The sequence below is a fragment of the Anas acuta genome, chromosome 1, assembly GCF_963932015.1.
Source record: "Anas acuta chromosome 1, bAnaAcu1.1, whole genome shotgun sequence".
In the NCBI taxonomy this organism is placed as follows: Eukaryota; Metazoa; Chordata; class Aves; order Anseriformes; family Anatidae; genus Anas; species Anas acuta.
This window is the reverse complement of record NC_088979.1, coordinates 198,763,535-198,780,196: the sequence shown is the minus strand read 5'-3', so window position 1 is coordinate 198,780,196 and position 16,662 is coordinate 198,763,535. Positions and strand designations below refer to the sequence as shown.

Below are 16,662 nucleotides of genomic sequence, written 5' to 3'. Positions count from 1 at the left end.
AGGAAATAAAGGAATCACACACGTTATAACCCTGACAAAATACTTTTGTATGAGAAGGAGCAGTTAACCAGGACTGGATTTTATGGATCACTGTGGTTACCTCTTCACCTCTCCTAACTATAAAGAAAAGAATGATCTGCATCCTGATTAACTGGCTGCCAAAATAAGCAATGTTTCTATTAACGTAATTATAGTTAGCTGGTCTTTGAAAGTATTTTTTTTATAAAGCATACTGCCAGGAGCTAACATGTTTACAGCACAAAGGATGCTGCAAGGTTATGGCTCAGTGGATATTTGTCGAACAACAATTAGGGGAAAAAAAATCAGAATTTAAGTTTAAGCAAAACTTTCCCCCCCCCCCCATCACTCTTTTTATAATCTGGAGTTGTTATAAAGCCTAGACAGAATGCCATGAATAAAACACACACACACACACACACATCGTGAACCCTCAGGGTAATCCCAGACAGCACTGCAGCTGAACTACCCCAAAACACACCCATTTGTTGTGCCCTGGTTTGCAGAAAGGAAGATGTACAAGCTACTTAAAAAAAGCAACACCAACACCCACCACTAAAATGTCTTGAGGGAAATCATTCATACGAACAGTAGGCCTGTACACATTTTTATTTGAGATGCAAAGTTATCTTGACCGTTCTTTTTCCATTTCACATCAATCTGACTCGGCTAGAGTTCAGTTTACATGCCACATCTCCACAGAAACCTACGCAATTCTGTCTTCATAATCCTACCTTGTGTTCCCTATGGAGCAGACCAGAATTATTCATGTCCTTTTCCTTATCTGCTAGACTCTAAACATGGTTAAGATATCTACGGGCTGACAAACCCAAAGAAACAGACAGTTCATAACAGGCAGAGAGAAATTTGGGGGAAGCAGCCATGGCAAGGTATCAGCCTGAGATCCAGTCCTGTCACTACCCGTTTCAACAAATACAGAATCAAGCTTGAAGTCTTGCCATCACCATCTAGAAATCAGATAATTGTATACATCAAAGATTTCATCTGACATCTCTTTAGTTCTGCAAAAGAATGAAGCCTGATGTTATAGATGGGGATTTACAAGAGTCAAGGTCCTTTTGCCTTTTGAACACCTTTTCCTAAATCTGTAAAAAAAAAAAAAAAAAAAAAAAAAAAAAAAAGCTTAAACCCTTCAGAGTCAGTAGGACTATTCATAACAAGGGCTATAAAAAGCCAGGTACCAGCAGCAGCGAAGGCAGCTGTTCTTAATGGCCAATTTGAATGTTTGCTTTAGAAGCTGCAGTTTCAGAAGCCACACACAGCAGAACTGCTTCATCTCCCCTCCTATCTTAACACAGCAGCTTGGAAAACGAAGCAGATTTTCTTACAGGGAGCAACAAAAGTTTTATAAGCAAGAAAAAAGTTTCTCGGAATTCGAGTAGCTTAAAAGGATTAAGGAAATACAAGTAAGGTATGATAGCTGGAAAAAAGATTCTTTAAATACCAGAAAAAAAGGAAAAATGTATTCTAAAAATATTTGCATGGCAATTTCCCAGTACATACTTTCTTGAGAACAGTGATAAAATCAGGTACAACCTACCCAGGAATTAAGTCACAGCAACACCTCAAATATCAACAGAAACAATTTGTTTTACAATACTCCTCTCTGACTTTCCCTGTCACAATTGGTCTTCAAATGAATATCTCAAAATAAATAAGCATTGAGCTCTAAGACAGGCACTATATCATGATACAAATTACTCCTAGAGCAGCTGTGAAGCAGGCTATCCATCCTTTCTCACTATTTTGAATTAATTTTCCAATCCATAACCTGAAGCCTACAGTTTTCATTTGTTAGGTAATCAATAGTCAGGTCCAGTTGGAACAGGAGAATTTTGGAGTTCCACACATCAATAACTAACCCCCACCCCCACCGAATCTCTGAATCTTCATTATTTTCTAAAGAGTATTCTCGGACAGTAATAAAGGGAACCATGAAAAGGGAAGCAAAGAAAACTGAATGTTCTCAAGACATCATTTCTGGCATTCTGGTAGCCCTTCCTGGGAAACCATTTGCACTAGTGACAGAAACCCTGCTTGTTATTCAAGGCATTCATTTTTCAAGGATGACTGCTTTTGGCTATGCATTTTGCATAAAAATAAATAAAATATGCTCACAGTCTTCTAAATAGTAGGATCATCTAGGCTGGGAAAGACCTTCTACAGCACCAGTCCAACTGTCAACCTGACCTACTGCATCCCACCACTAAACCACCTCCCTTACTGCCACATCCACGCGTCTTAAACACCCCCAAGGGATGAGTTCTCCTCTCAGCCTCCTCCTTTCCAGTCCAAAGAGCCCCAATTCCCTCATTCACTCCCCATAACTCATTTTCTTGTCCCTTCACCAGCTTTGTTGCTGTTCTCTGCACACACTCCAGCAACTCCACATCCTTGTAGCGAGGGCCCCAAACCTGAACACAACATTTGAGGTACACAAGGAGCCAATCACTTCCCTGCTTCTGTTGATCAGCACCCCCAGGTCCTCTTCTACTGGGCAGCTTTCCGGCCTCTCTTCCCCCAGCCTGCATCAGCCTGGGGGTGTTGTGCCCCAAGTGCAGCACCCAGCACTTGGCCTTGTTGAATGTCCTGTGGTTGGACTCAACTCATCGATCCAGCCCATCTGGATCCCTCTGCAGAGCCTTCCTACCCTCAAGCAGATCGATGCTCCTGCCTAGCAGACCAACAATTCCGCTTCAGTTGGTATGATTCTGCAGTCATTAACTGCTTAATGCAATGGAATTTGCATTCACTTAGATTCTTTTTTTCCTTTTTTGGCAGTTCTGCCCCCATTTTCAAAGCACGAAAGCATGGCTACAGTTTTTAAACAAACTGATGTCAATGGATGGTCCTCTTTTAGAAGAAGTCATCTTGGGAGCAGAAAGAAGCTTGGTCTAGATAGAGGCTGGAGAAGTAATAAATAATTGTAACAGTAAGCTAGAAGTGCATTCTGATTAAGGAAGAGGCATTTGTTCATATCTTTTATGTCTTTTTCTTTCTACTTAAACATGTAAGAAAACTGTTCATTACATTCAGAACTTTAATAAAGGGTCCAAGAGATTAATTCTACCTATTGCAGGCAAATATAAGTACATATACCTATATCAAACCAAAAAAAAAAAAAGAAGAAAAAATAATGAAAGTTAAGGAGGAGGAAGAAGCGTAAGCGAAGTTCAGCAGCCATTATTGCAGGGTTTGAAGTTTTAAGGAAAGAAACTACACATTGCAAAATCCTGCAACTGCACAACACCCTTACTGTTCTGCCTGTTACTCAATTCATGTTCTTTTTACCTTTTAACTCTTGCTGCAACGCATTCAGCAAGTGGATCTAGATGGTATCATGACAGACAGCGACTTTCCCAGAGCCACAAGAGTCACCCTGGCAAACAGACACCACACACTAATGGAGAACAGCATCAGATCTTTGTGTTCAAGTATTTCTCAATGAACTGTTCCAAAAAATATGAAAGCAGGTATATTCTGTTTTTTCCTCCCGACAGGTGTGTTTTATACCTATCACGTCTACCAGCAAAATAAGGACACTGCTTAGTCTATGAGCACGTATTTCCCATAAAAACTGTACCATCAAATCTAGACATACACATGTGTTTAAGTACTTTCAACATCTTTATTGAACTAAGCTACACGGTTCAGCAAGAGTTCAAAAGGCTTTCAAAAGCTCTTGGGTATTTAACCTGTTACATTTTTAACTTGTTAAAAAGGGTAGCGCACAGTGCAGAACTCCTCAGATCCAAAATGAAGTGTTGCAACTACGTGAGCAGTGCTGTGTTAAGCAAGCAACACAGATGTCATGATGAAGAGCAACCACAGAACCTCAGATTCTTTTTATGAACCTTCAAAACATTTGTCATATTGGTTTCTCCTCTTCCTCGTACCCATGTTGTCCTTCAAAAGACAAAAGGCCGCTCTGTAAGGTAGAGTCATTGAGTAAATAAAGTGCCAACAAAGCAAGTGGTGTTTTTCCCCCAGCAAAAATTATATCTAAGGACCTCATTTCAATTATGTGATGAAATATTTTCTAAAATGCAGAAGGAGAAAAAAGTCAGTACAAGCTCTCATCTCAGCAAACGTACACAATCCACAGAATTTCTCAGTCTCTCTAATATTATACTCCTAATCTTTATATGTTTTTAGCTACATTATTTTGCAGACAAAAGCCATGCTAGAGTTCTCAAATAGAAATTACATGTATGTGAAATTGTAATTACAACCAACAGAAACATTTTAAAAGATTTTCCCAAACAGAAGATGCAGCATTTCCTCAATTTTGCATTTCCTGGATTTGGGTCATAGCTGTAGTATCAATTGACATTTACCTTCAAGCTAAACAATGTTATCGAAATTATTCACCTAAACCTCAGCAAATGGAAAGAAGCCACATTAGTAATTAAAAAGAGTTTTTTTTCATTTTACAATATTAAAAAACAAAACTGTTACTATCATACTGACTGAGTATTGACACACGTAATAATTTAATCTGGTAAAAATTAAAAGAAATTGAGTGTATGTTTAATTCAAGAGAAACAAAAACCAAAAAAAACCTTTGCTTTTAATTTAAATCCCTTTCCAGTGTCCTGTCGAAAAAGATATGAATGAGGTGAATAATCCCATCTCACGGAAGCAAAGAAAACCAACAAACTCTGTGCATCACTTTGTTAGCAGGACTAAATCCTTATCAACATTTCCATCTTGGTATTTAAGAAATAAAAAAATGCAGCTGTTTATGGATGCCAGGAAAAATAGCAGACCTTATTAGTCCACTGCATAAATACACAGTACTTTTATTAAGCCTGCATAGTCACTTTGTGTACCAAATATTCTACGGTAGGACTGGCTCTCTGTAATAAACTCAAACTTTTTACAAGTTTTTGAACACTTTTGGGCTAGTCTAGCAATAACAAAATATCTTTTCACACAAAAACAGCTGTACTACTGATGAAAATACTGCTGTAAACAGAAACTGAAAGACTTCAGTACTTCAGAAGTAACTAAAGGAAATTATCCTGAGGGTCACACGTATCAGAAACGATCCACCCTCCGTAAGGAAGTGTGCCTGGATCTATTTGTTTACTGCAGCCATGTTTTAAATCTCTCCTTGGACATTCACTCAGAAAACATGTCTTTAAAATATACTTAACTGATGTATTCAAAAAGCCAGGCTTAGTAATTAGAGTCGAAAATGACAAGTATGTTAACCATGACTACTTAAAGCTAATCCTGGAGTTATGGCTGATATGTATGACAGTGGCCAGCTGTGGCTATCTCTAGGGATCTCCCTGCTTTGCTTCTGTTCTTAGGAATGGAATTAACGTCGTAGAGCACTTTAAGTAGCATGTTACACTTGCTTTGAATCCCGTCCTATTTCCTGTAATTTACACACATGACAGCTGTTACCAAAGAGTTCCTCTGCTCCCCCACCAATGGAAAAACCTGGTGGAAACACCTGGGCTTCTCAGCCCCACCGCTTGCAGACAAACTGCACCAGTGCTCAGCAGAGGCAGGAAGCAGCAGCGTGAAACAGGCTTCTTTGCTCAGCTTTATTTTAAGACAACCACATTATTGAACTGAAAAGCATCTTACTACCTGTTAGAAGAGCAAAAGTAGAGGAACTGTACAGGCTGAAGTGCCTCAGTCCCAACTTTAGCAGACTGTAGTACCTGTAATGTTCTCCGTGCTCTCTCCATAGAGAATTTAAACTCATGCCAACAAGTTTCAGTTGAGCATTGTCCATGGTCTGAACGAGGGACAGAACTGCAGCGCTCCACCCAGTTAGTCAGGCACTGTACCTCTGTACCAGGGCTATGGGTACAGGAAAAGCAGTGCCATCATCCTCCAGACTAGCCTTTAAGGTGCTCCGTTAAGCATGCCTTGGCATATCATTTAGCAGGCCCATTCAGTTTCAAGTATTGTACAAGAACACAAATTAGTATTTAGTTTTCCAAAATGGATGTCACACTTTATGACTGATGCAATTAAGAAAAAAAAAAAGTCTCAGAGTTTCACATAAATATTATTTCTTTTTGTTTATTTTAATGCACGGAGAATAAATAAATCTTGAAATGTCACTAGAAGTGACTCATTAGCCTTTGCTCTAAGAAATATTTTCCTACCACATAGCTAAAGGGAAATCTATGGCCATTTTTGTCACTGTTCCTGGCATAGAAAGGAATATGGCAGGGGGAGGAAGCAAGGGGAGAAATAAAAAGCAGAAGTGACGCTTCTCAGTTTGTACCTCATCTTTTAAGGGCTAACTATAAACCTAATTTTTCCTCTCTCATCCCCCAAGACCAAGCTCTACTTCTTTCAAAAACTTTTATGGTAACTATGTTTAAAAAATAAAAAGAGAAAGAGAGATGCTACAAGTTTATCTAGTTTTTACAACCAGATGTAGAGAAATATAAAATATAGGAAATATAAAATATTCTCCTAAGAATGCAATGCAATCAGGGTCTGTAGAGCAGCCTGGCTACAAAGTATGGCTATAACATAGCATCCCTGATAAGAACAGAGTGCTGCACCTGGCAAGCATCACTTCCAAAAAGTAAGTTTGGGTGAGGGCAGGGAAGGAGGGCTATGTCATCAGAGTGTTTGCACAACTCAAACAGTAGCACCACAAAACAATAGTCCTTGTAAAAGGCTGTAAGAAGTTCTGCTACAAACTAAAGAGAAGGAAAAAGCTTTATATTGAATGCAGCAAAACACATCCTGGTGGGAGACTTACTCCCCTACATCTCTAAAAATTCTGGGAAGTTAACTCCCGCTCCGAGAACGAGCTCTGAGTGAGCCTTTCAGCACTCTGCCACGGAGTTAGATGGATTTTCAAAGAGCTTTTCAATGGTAAAAGAGAAAGACTGCATTCAAGAATACTTTCATATGGCAAAGAGAAGTGCTTTATTAAAACAAAGTGCCCTTTTATATTAATGTTCTATTAGATTAATGACTGCGTTGGCCAAAAGCACTGCAGATTTTATAGCACGCTGCTGTGCCTGCTACCCCAGACAATAATTGATTATGTTATGCAACATAAAATATGGCCGGGGGAGGGTGCTTACTTCAGAAATCTTGAGCAGGATAGGTACAGGGATACCTATAGCCTCAAGAAAAATCCACTGCTATCTTGTCAGACTCCCACATCATTTTAAGAATGAAAATCTCTTAATTATAGTAGGGTTCTTTTGCATCCAGAGATTAAATGAGCCTTATAAACAGCTGCTTGATAGGATATCACCTAAGTGCAGCTGCTTTGTTTACACAAACATTTGCAAATATCCTTTAACTGTTGAAGAGACAACAGATTGGACAGTTTAAGTAAAGGAAAAAAATCTCAAATTTAAACAAATACAGAGCTGCTCCCGGAGCCAGAAACCCTGCTGGGATTACTTGTATTACCTCACTTATAATAACAACCCCAAGTATTTTCAATCCATGCTACAAATCAAAGTTGTTTCCTATCAGAAAGTGCATAAAGAATGTCAGAGTAGTTTTTCTTGAAACATGGTCCATTTATCTTAAAATAACCGCACGCCCTATAAATCAAGGATTATTTTTTTCCTTGAATATAGGAGAAATAGTGCAAAATGAGGCAACAGCTCAAATTTTTCTCAGCTGTGATAAAGTTACACCACTGAGCAGCAATGGCTTCATTTTTCCAACACGGCAGTGCATATTATTCCATCAATTGTATGGAAAGGGAAAACGCCGTGACTCACAACAGGCAAGGAAAGTCTTTTAAATACCTCTCAGCACTGCTGCTGGAAGAATTCCTTTTCAGCCCGTTTCAAACCCTTCATCTGACTAAGCTGTTCTTTTGCAAATCCTCTAATTCAATAGGAAATTACAACAGTATGGTGCTTAGTACGGAGCCTCTGCAAAGTCCTCCCTGCAGCAACCAGAACAACATTGTTCTGTGTCTGCACGGTGCCTTGTGTGAGGAGTGGGTGCCTGCCCAGACATCTCCAGCTCTTGGTTTTTGGCCATATTTTAGCAAAGAGTTTCTGCATCCTTTCCTTTGGAATGGACTTGACCACCACACTCAACTTATCGCAGGAATGAATAGGATCCGAGAAGTATGAATTGCTTACATAGCGCTGGATACTTGATACTCACTCCAGAGAACAAGGTTACAGTGTTCCTTGCTACTCGCTCCTTCTGCTGCAGGAATACCAAAGATCCACAATAAAGGCATCATTGTGCAATGCTCTATATAAAGGAGTACAGACATAGGCCCAGAGACTAAGATTCAGATTTAAAAACGAAAAAAATGTAACAGAGGAGTATTATCTTGCCGAAGGCGTGTATTTCTGTGTACACCAATTTGTCATAACTCTCAGTTCAGTAGTCCTTACTGGCCATCAATGAAAACTGCAAGACAAATTTAGAAGAAAAAAGACACTCTCCCTTTATATATAGATATAAATAAAGGGAAGCGTCTGTGTAATGTGATTTATAAATAGAAAATAATACAAAAGTATATAAAATGTAATGAATGTTATTAAATATGTCTACAAACATACATATTATAATTTGTCATAATGCATAAGTCATCTTTGCCATTATGGGCGTGCACACACAAAAAGAGTTACTTTTTTAAAGTAAATAATTTCTAAATAACCCAACCTTAGTTTTCCTTGCAAACACGACAGAATGTATGTGAAGTGAAAGTATCCAAAAAGGGACCAATAAGTGGGTGTACAATAAGTGAGCTATCTCCAGAAGTATTCACAATGGTAACTTTTCTGCCACAGCTCTCCTATCAGTTTAAAGCTAACAATAGCTTCCTGCTCCTGCCAACATCTTGGTTTACAAACAGAAATTATGTTAGTTTAAATGTAGGTGTTATATTGCACTAACTTATTTAAACAAACCCCATCAACCATCAAATTAAACCCACAGGGAGAAAGCCCAGCTGAAGGAATATCAAAAGTTCTCTTTATGACAGCCACATATAAATAAAATGACTGTTTTTATACTTTAACATTTAAAAAATACTGGAAATCTATACAAAGGATTTTAAAACAATTAGCTTTATAATACATTTATTTAAATAAAACAGAAAACACTAAGCAATAACTATTTGTTGGCAAGGTCTTATAAAAAGTCAGACTACTGAACTTAAATATACCACCTGGAAGCACAGCTTCTGAATATGATAAATGTTTTGTTGTTGTTGTTTTGGTATCTGCAGCCTCCTACAAGACTTAAGAAACTGACTTCACTCCAGTCTATGGAGATTGATGATTTATTTCATTCGGTTAAAAAGCGACAGAACAAAAGAATCCCACAGATTCAAAAACGTTTGTCTTCCTATCCCAATCTAAAAATAAAGACTAAATGCAAGGAAAGCCGCAACTTAGCAATCCTAAATACCCTAAAATGATCAAAAGTAAAAGGAAGGATTACGAAAAAGTTAATCTAAAAAGTCAGTTTAAATGCAGGCAGTTTTCAAAAAGCTTTTTCCACTTGTGTTCTGATTGTTTTTTAAATCTATAGGCTGATAGTTATTTAAATCTATCAGCCAAGAAGAGTAACGGGGTCTCAAAAGTTAAATAAATTGACATAACAGCACAACAAGAAATCCAACATCATAAAATGTTAACATTAAGAAAACAAGCAAGTTTTTACTAACATGCCTACATTTCCTCAGTGTCATACATCTGTGCTGTGCATGTGAAGTATTGTGGTTTATATTTTATTCTGACTAACAAGCCCTCTGTATTTAGAGGAGAGGTTTAATTACAGCACTGGTGAGAAATTGGGTCATCTGAGATCTGATTAGCCCTCTGGAGATGCCTCTCCTCTCTTAGTGTTGAGGACGCCTGAGATGACTCCATGGTGGAACTGGAGCATTGTTCCACGTTACGATGGTTCCACGCACACAACAAGCAAGGTAAAGATAGCATTACACTGGAGAGAACTGTCTCACCCACTGACCACTTACTCTCACCCCCGTGCTTTGCTCACTTAGCTGCATGAATGGTTTGTGCTGCTGCAACTATGTAGTACACAGGTTAGGGAGCCCACCCAATTCAAATCAACTTGATGAATGCTTGCTCAATAAGGAAGAACGCAGGAATTGAGACAGGGAAACAACACCATCTCTACTGGCTATGGCAACATTGCAAGGGTGTCACGAAGTCTTGAAGCCCCTCAGTTCAGTCCTGGATCTCACTCCAAGCCATACCTTTCAAATGAAATTTGACTTCATCAGAAGTTTTCCTGCAAGTTCCCAGAAGTTTCTGTAACTCATTAACCATTACCTCTAGATCAATTTCAAGTCAGAAAACTCATCTCCTGCACGCTTGATGATGGCCTCCCTGAGGACTAGCTGCACAATAAGGAGTGCACCCAGCATACACATAGCATTAGCTACCTGTAATTGAAGAAAACAGAAGTGGAAAATATAGATAGATAAAACAGAAGAGTATCAATGAAGCAAGATCAAGAATGGTAAGCATTTCTCCTGACTGCTAGATTCAAGAGCTAGACACCTTAGTACATGTGCATTTTTCATGCTTCATCCCCCCACTACAAACAAGTTACTACACCACTGCTTCTTCCAACCCAAGAACTCACGCATGTCGTTACAGTTATATAAACTGCCAAGTTACCCCAATAGCTTCAAGAAAATGCAGAGCACATATAAGAAAAACAGTAATGTTATCAGTGAGGTAATTTTTAGGAGTCAGCAACATGCAAGAAACTCCTGGTTTACAGAAGTATTTTGTGGATTTCATTCTTTTCCAGGTACCAATAAAAAAGCCCCAAGATTCAACTGTTTAACTCTTTTCAAGCGTCCTAAGTCTTCAAATTAAGCTTTTTGAAACCTGCATTATGGCTCTTTATCATTCAGACCTTGAATAGGTTTTTCATAAAGCATTACTACTGCAAATTTCAGTAAAGATGACCCAGGAGGCAGTAGCTTCTTTACTATTTCTCAAATGACAGTATTTCGAGAGATTAGAATATAATTCCTCTGTGAAATCAGAACAATTGCTACAGAAAACACTTCACACTCTGCATCTTCAAGCTTGTATTTTGAAAATGGGTGCTCAGGGTTCTCAGTTAAAAAAAATAAAACAAAACCTTAGCTTGCAATATAAGAAAATAATCCGACATCCCGTAGCTATTCATTAGAAACATCTTTTAGCTTACTTTTGCATTTTCCTCCTCCAGCAGGCAATTTTGTCCATGAATCACAAAGTCTTCTCCCTTCTTTCAATCTCGGCTTATTGAAAACAACCGATGACTAAAAGGCCTCTTAAGCTGCATGAATCAACCTTAACATTATTCGCAACAACTTTTCCAGACTACCCAAACCATGTAACAACCTTACACTTTCAGGTACAGGTCATCGTCCGTTTCTCAGCATTTACTTTATCAAGTGTTTGACTTGCTCCTCAGCTCATTATCAATTCGTTCTGGCATAAAAGGAGGGCAGATTGAAGGGGGTGGTAGGAAATTGAGGCAGCCTCAACCAAGCACTTTTCTTAGCCTAGGAGTTTTAGGAGTGCATAAACCCAAAAGACTCTTTTCTGAGTTGCAAACAGAGATACAATAATGCATACTTGCTAAAGCATTACATGTTTAAGATTGACCTGAACAGGTCATTTGTTTTAATTCCCAGATTTATTACTCACGAACACAGAAGCTGACAGCCAAATATATTTCTTTACACACGCCACAGGAACTCAGAAAGGGAGGGAAATGTGGTTTTTGGCGTGTTTTTGTTTTTCAAAATCACAAAAGCTAAGGTTTCTCCATAAGCACAAGCTAGAAAGCCAGCTGTAATGAGAGGTCAAGAAAATAAGCAACCATCAAAGAGAGGCAGCCTTTAATCATACCATCACGGTCTTGATTTGAACTGGTAGAGCAAAAGGTTTCCCACCTCATTACCAGACCACACTGACCAATTCCCAAATATAAGGTTACGCTGCACAGCGTCTCTCCAAACACACAAAACGTGCTCTTGTGCTCAGTCGGTCACAAGGAAAACCTAAACAGATTATACTGAAACACGAAGAATAGCAGGTTCACTTCCCAACTGCATGCAGTGTAAGTTTTAAGGGTGTGGGAAACAAAACTAGAAGAAAGAAAGTCAGGAAGGAATTATTCCGTAGAATTTATTATGACAGCAGAATAAAATACAGAAAAAAACTTGGCACTGCATCCTATACATTTAAGGGAAAAAAATGAAGATGTCAGCAGCTTGTTGCAACAGTATATACTAACATTTAGTTTAATTGTTTGCAAACCAAGTTCATTGCAGGCAGCTCAAGCAAGTTCATCGCACTGACCTTTCTTCAAAGGAGAAAGCACAGGAAAACTCCCAAACATGAAGAGCACTGTTTATAAGCCTAAGAATTTTTATCATGACACTACACATTTTCTGGCAGCCAAATGTCAACAACTGGAGAAAATGTAAGAGATTAAACCAACTCTGCCTGTGGTGTGACACTTCTGGCAGGTCAGATACAGCTTCTCAGAGAAATCCTGGCTATCTTTAAGCATAAAATAAATCAAGATCTAGCCTGGGTACACTGTGCCTCATAGGATAATGAGGTCACAAAGCTACAGTGTAATTTGAAATGTGGATTAATCTTTGCCTTATTTATGACAGCAGACATTTATAAAGGAATTCCACAGAAATAAAAGCTTTAAGAGAGCCTGCTCATTTTAGCACCTTTTCAGTTTCTCTGTACTGCCCACAAACAAAAGCCAGCTGCCATGGATGCTGGGCTTGGCAATTCTACCAACACTCTTCTCCAGTCCTGCAGATGATCAAATACAGCAGGACCCAAGGCACTTAACCAGGCACCTGGTAACTATTAGAAGTCACACAACAGCAAGAGTTCCCCTACTCACTTTCTGAATAAATTTAAGCTTATTTTTAAGCAAATGACTGGTTAAGACGTGTTTCTTAAATACCAAGATAGCACAGGTTGCTTCTAGAAGTTGCTTCAATAAAATACTGTGGTTTTTTTTAACAAGCCACAAGAACAACAAATTTGATGCAAGGTAGAAGTAGCTCTTCAAGCAAATAATTAAGATTGGCAGAAAATCAAATGGTTACGAACTGCCTGTGAATAAATTTAGGGCAGATAATAGAGAAGTGATTTTTAGGATTCATTTTAGGACTGAGATTCTAGACCAGTCCTTCCCAATCAGCAATGGAAATATACATTGCATCAAGTGAAGGAGACAGGAGACCTAGTTACCCAGGATGTGGAGAAGGCTGAGGTATTCAGTGACTTTTTTTGCCTCCGTCTTACCAGCAAAAGCTCCAGCCACACAGCCCAAGCCCCAGAAGGGGAAGGCAGGAACTGGGAGAATGAAGAACTGCTGGGTGTAGGAGAAAATCAGGTCTGAGGCCAGCTAAGGAACCTGAAGGTGCACGAGTCCATGGGCTCTGATGAGATGCATCCATGCGTCCTGAGGGAACTGGTGGATGATGTTGCTAAGCCACTCTCCATCACATTTGGGAAGTTGTGACCACCTGGTGAAGTTCCCACTGACTGGAAGAGGGGAAACAGAACCCCCATTTTTAAAAAGGGAAAAAAAGGAAGAACCAGGGAACTACAGGACAGCCAGTTTCACTTCTGTGCCCAGCAAAATCATGGAGCAGATCCTCCTGGAAACAATGCTAAGGCACATGGAAAATAAGGAGGTGACTGGGGACAGCCAGCATGGCTTCACTAAGGGCAGGTGCCTGACGTATCTGGTGGCCTTCTACAATGGGGTTACAGCACTGGGAGGTAGGGAAAGAGCAACTGACACCAGCTACATGGACTTGTGCAAAGCATTTGATGCTGTTCCTTATGATATCCTTGTTTCTAACTTACAGAGGCACAGATTTGACAGATGGACCTGTCAGCAGGTAAGGAACTAGCTGGACGGTCACCCTCAATGACAGGACAGTCCCAAGCACAAATCCAGGCTGGATGGAGAATGGATGGAGAGCAGCCCTGAGGAGAAGGACCTGGGGGTGCTGGTGGATGAGAAGACCAACACGAGCCAGCAATGTGCGCCTGCAGCCCAGAAAGCCAACTGTGTGCTGGGCTGCACCAACACAGCGTGGGCAGCAGGGCAGGGAGGGGATTGTCCCCCTCTGCTCTGCTCTCCTCAGCCCCCACCTGGAGCCTGCGTTCAGCTCTGGGCCCAGCACAAGGACAGGGATGGATCAGAGCAAGTCCAGAGGAGGCCACGAGGATGCTCAGAGGCTGGAGCCCCTCTGCTGTGGAGCCAGGCTGAGGGAGCTGGGGGTGCTCAGCCTGGAGAAGAGATGGCTCCGGGGACACCTCCCAGCGGCCTGCCAGGGCCTGAAGGGGCTGCAGGAGAGCTGGGGAGGGACTGTGTGTCAGGGGGTGTGGTGGTCGGACAAGGGGGATGGCTTTAAACTATAAGAGTTGCGTTTGTGGCTGCCCCATCCCTGGCAGTGCCCAAGGCCAGGCTGGATGGGGCTTTGGGCAGCCTGGGCTAGTCGGAGGTATCTCTGCCCATGGCAGGGGGCTGGGACTAAATTATCTTTCAGGCCCCTTCCAACCCAAACCACTCTGTGATTCTACCACAAGAAAATAACAAGTAGGATTCTATAACATGGTCTGTACATAACAGTAGTCTGAATTTTCTGAACAGCACAACATTAAATTTCTTAGGTTTGATGTCCCGACATTTTAGGTTTTCCTTTTAGATAGATTTTCATTTTGAATTACACTAGATGACATACAGGAGTGTTAGAGACTCTCATCATTTTAACACTTCTAGCTGTTCTAGCTGCCATATTTTTTATGTATAAATTTTCATGTCTGCATGCATGCAGACAAATGTATGTTCTTAAGATGATAAATACCTTTTACAATAACATGTTTAGTAGAAAGAAGCACAAAACTACAAATACTGAGCTTGTAGTTTAAGTTTCTCTGAAATAAACAGTAAGCTAAGAAGTCCAAGAACAGCCGAATGTAAATATTGAATCTCTTCTAACTCAAATGTTTAAAAAAAGCAGTATTTTCAAGTAGCGTCCTTGAAGCCCATCACTCAGCGCAGACTTCAGTGGCTCATCTAGCACAGGAACACGGTGCTCTTCCCACAAACAGGAGACTACGTTTTGCTTAACATCATCATTAACCACCACAAAAAGCACTGCTGAAGTGTTACCTTTCGTTTGAACACAGGTATTCTTCCTAATACAGAGCAGACTTTCCAATCTAAAATCATGTCAAAATCTCATCAAAATCAATGGTGTTTTGCTCAAGTAATGACATCATTTGTTATACTCAAACCACAGCAAAACCGTGGTGAGTCACACAACACAGCAGCTATAATTCAAAAGGTAAAAAGACAAATATATTTAAGAGTATCCATTAGGCGATGACAGCACAAGATGCTCTAAAAATGAATGATGATTAACACAGCAGCGTCTGACAAGTCAGGATATTCAGGTACGTGAATTACTGCTCGTAAAGTCATCATTTATGCCCAACTTCAAATACTTTAAACATCAGGAAATAAACAAGTGTGAACAGCAATATGAAGGGAAACAGATATAATGCTACTAAAGTACTAAAACAGTTCGAACTGCTCTAAGCATGGACCCTGAATTCAGCACTTCTTTCGGTCATTTTTTGGTGTATTTTTTCTTTGTTGCAATTACCAAACATTTCGTCCATCTTTTTATCTTTTTTTTTTTTTTTTTCAGATGTCAAGCTAAAAAAAACAAAGACTGTCTCTGACAAGAAATTCAACCAACAATTTTCTTCTAGTTACTTCCTGCCAGAAAATCAAACAGACTCATTTTACTAACACAGGATATGATTATCCCATGAATTAGATGCTTATTCTCTAACAGATTTAGTTGTATTGAAACTAAGCTGTACTATAAGCACAGCTCACATGTTTAGGAAGTTATATCATTACTCCTGTGCGATGCAAGGCTAGGTAACATTGCTGCCACAATTTATATTAAGTAGTCTCATATCTACAAAAACTTATGAAAGACATTCACACAAAACAGTTCGCTAAGAAGAGATTATCTTAACCATCAGCTGTGGTCTGAAACAGAACTTCTGTTTTCAAGTTCTTTTCCCCACCAAAACAGATCCTAAGTCACAGTTTGCTGCGGCTTATATCTTTCTAACACATGCCAAAATTCCTTTGGGATCAGACCTCTATACTGGCATTTGAGTAATAAATTTATTTTCCCCATAAAATGAAGTCCATTCATTTTACTTTGGATCTTTACCAGCTATTTGAATTTACTGGACATTCACATATTTTGGAATTTTTAAGCAAACACAAGACATTTTCCCCTCACATTTGGGTATTTTATTTACGCTGAAAAAAAGAAACAATGGTCAGCTTGTTTCAGAACTCACCTTCTTGAGAACAACACCAAGCTACCAACACAGAAGCCTTACAGAGCACACATTGATCAAAACTTTGCAGGTTAAGAAGAGTATCTGCCAATCTTGGCATCATTATCAAAGGACTGAAGAAGCAAAATTCAGTAGAATATTCTGAAGGAAGGACCACCTTCCAAAGCTCGTTACAGAAGAAAATTTCTTCTCAACTAAAAGCAAAATGTTTGTTTTTAATAAAGGAATCTAC

General features: G+C 39.5%; 1 protein-coding gene across 4 annotated transcripts in view; it reads right to left on the bottom strand.

The window, feature by feature from the left end:
- Positions 1 to 16,662, bottom strand: part of USP6NL (USP6 N-terminal like) — a 117,607-nt gene that overhangs the window by 95,641 nt on the left and 5,304 nt on the right. The window lies entirely within an intron of this gene.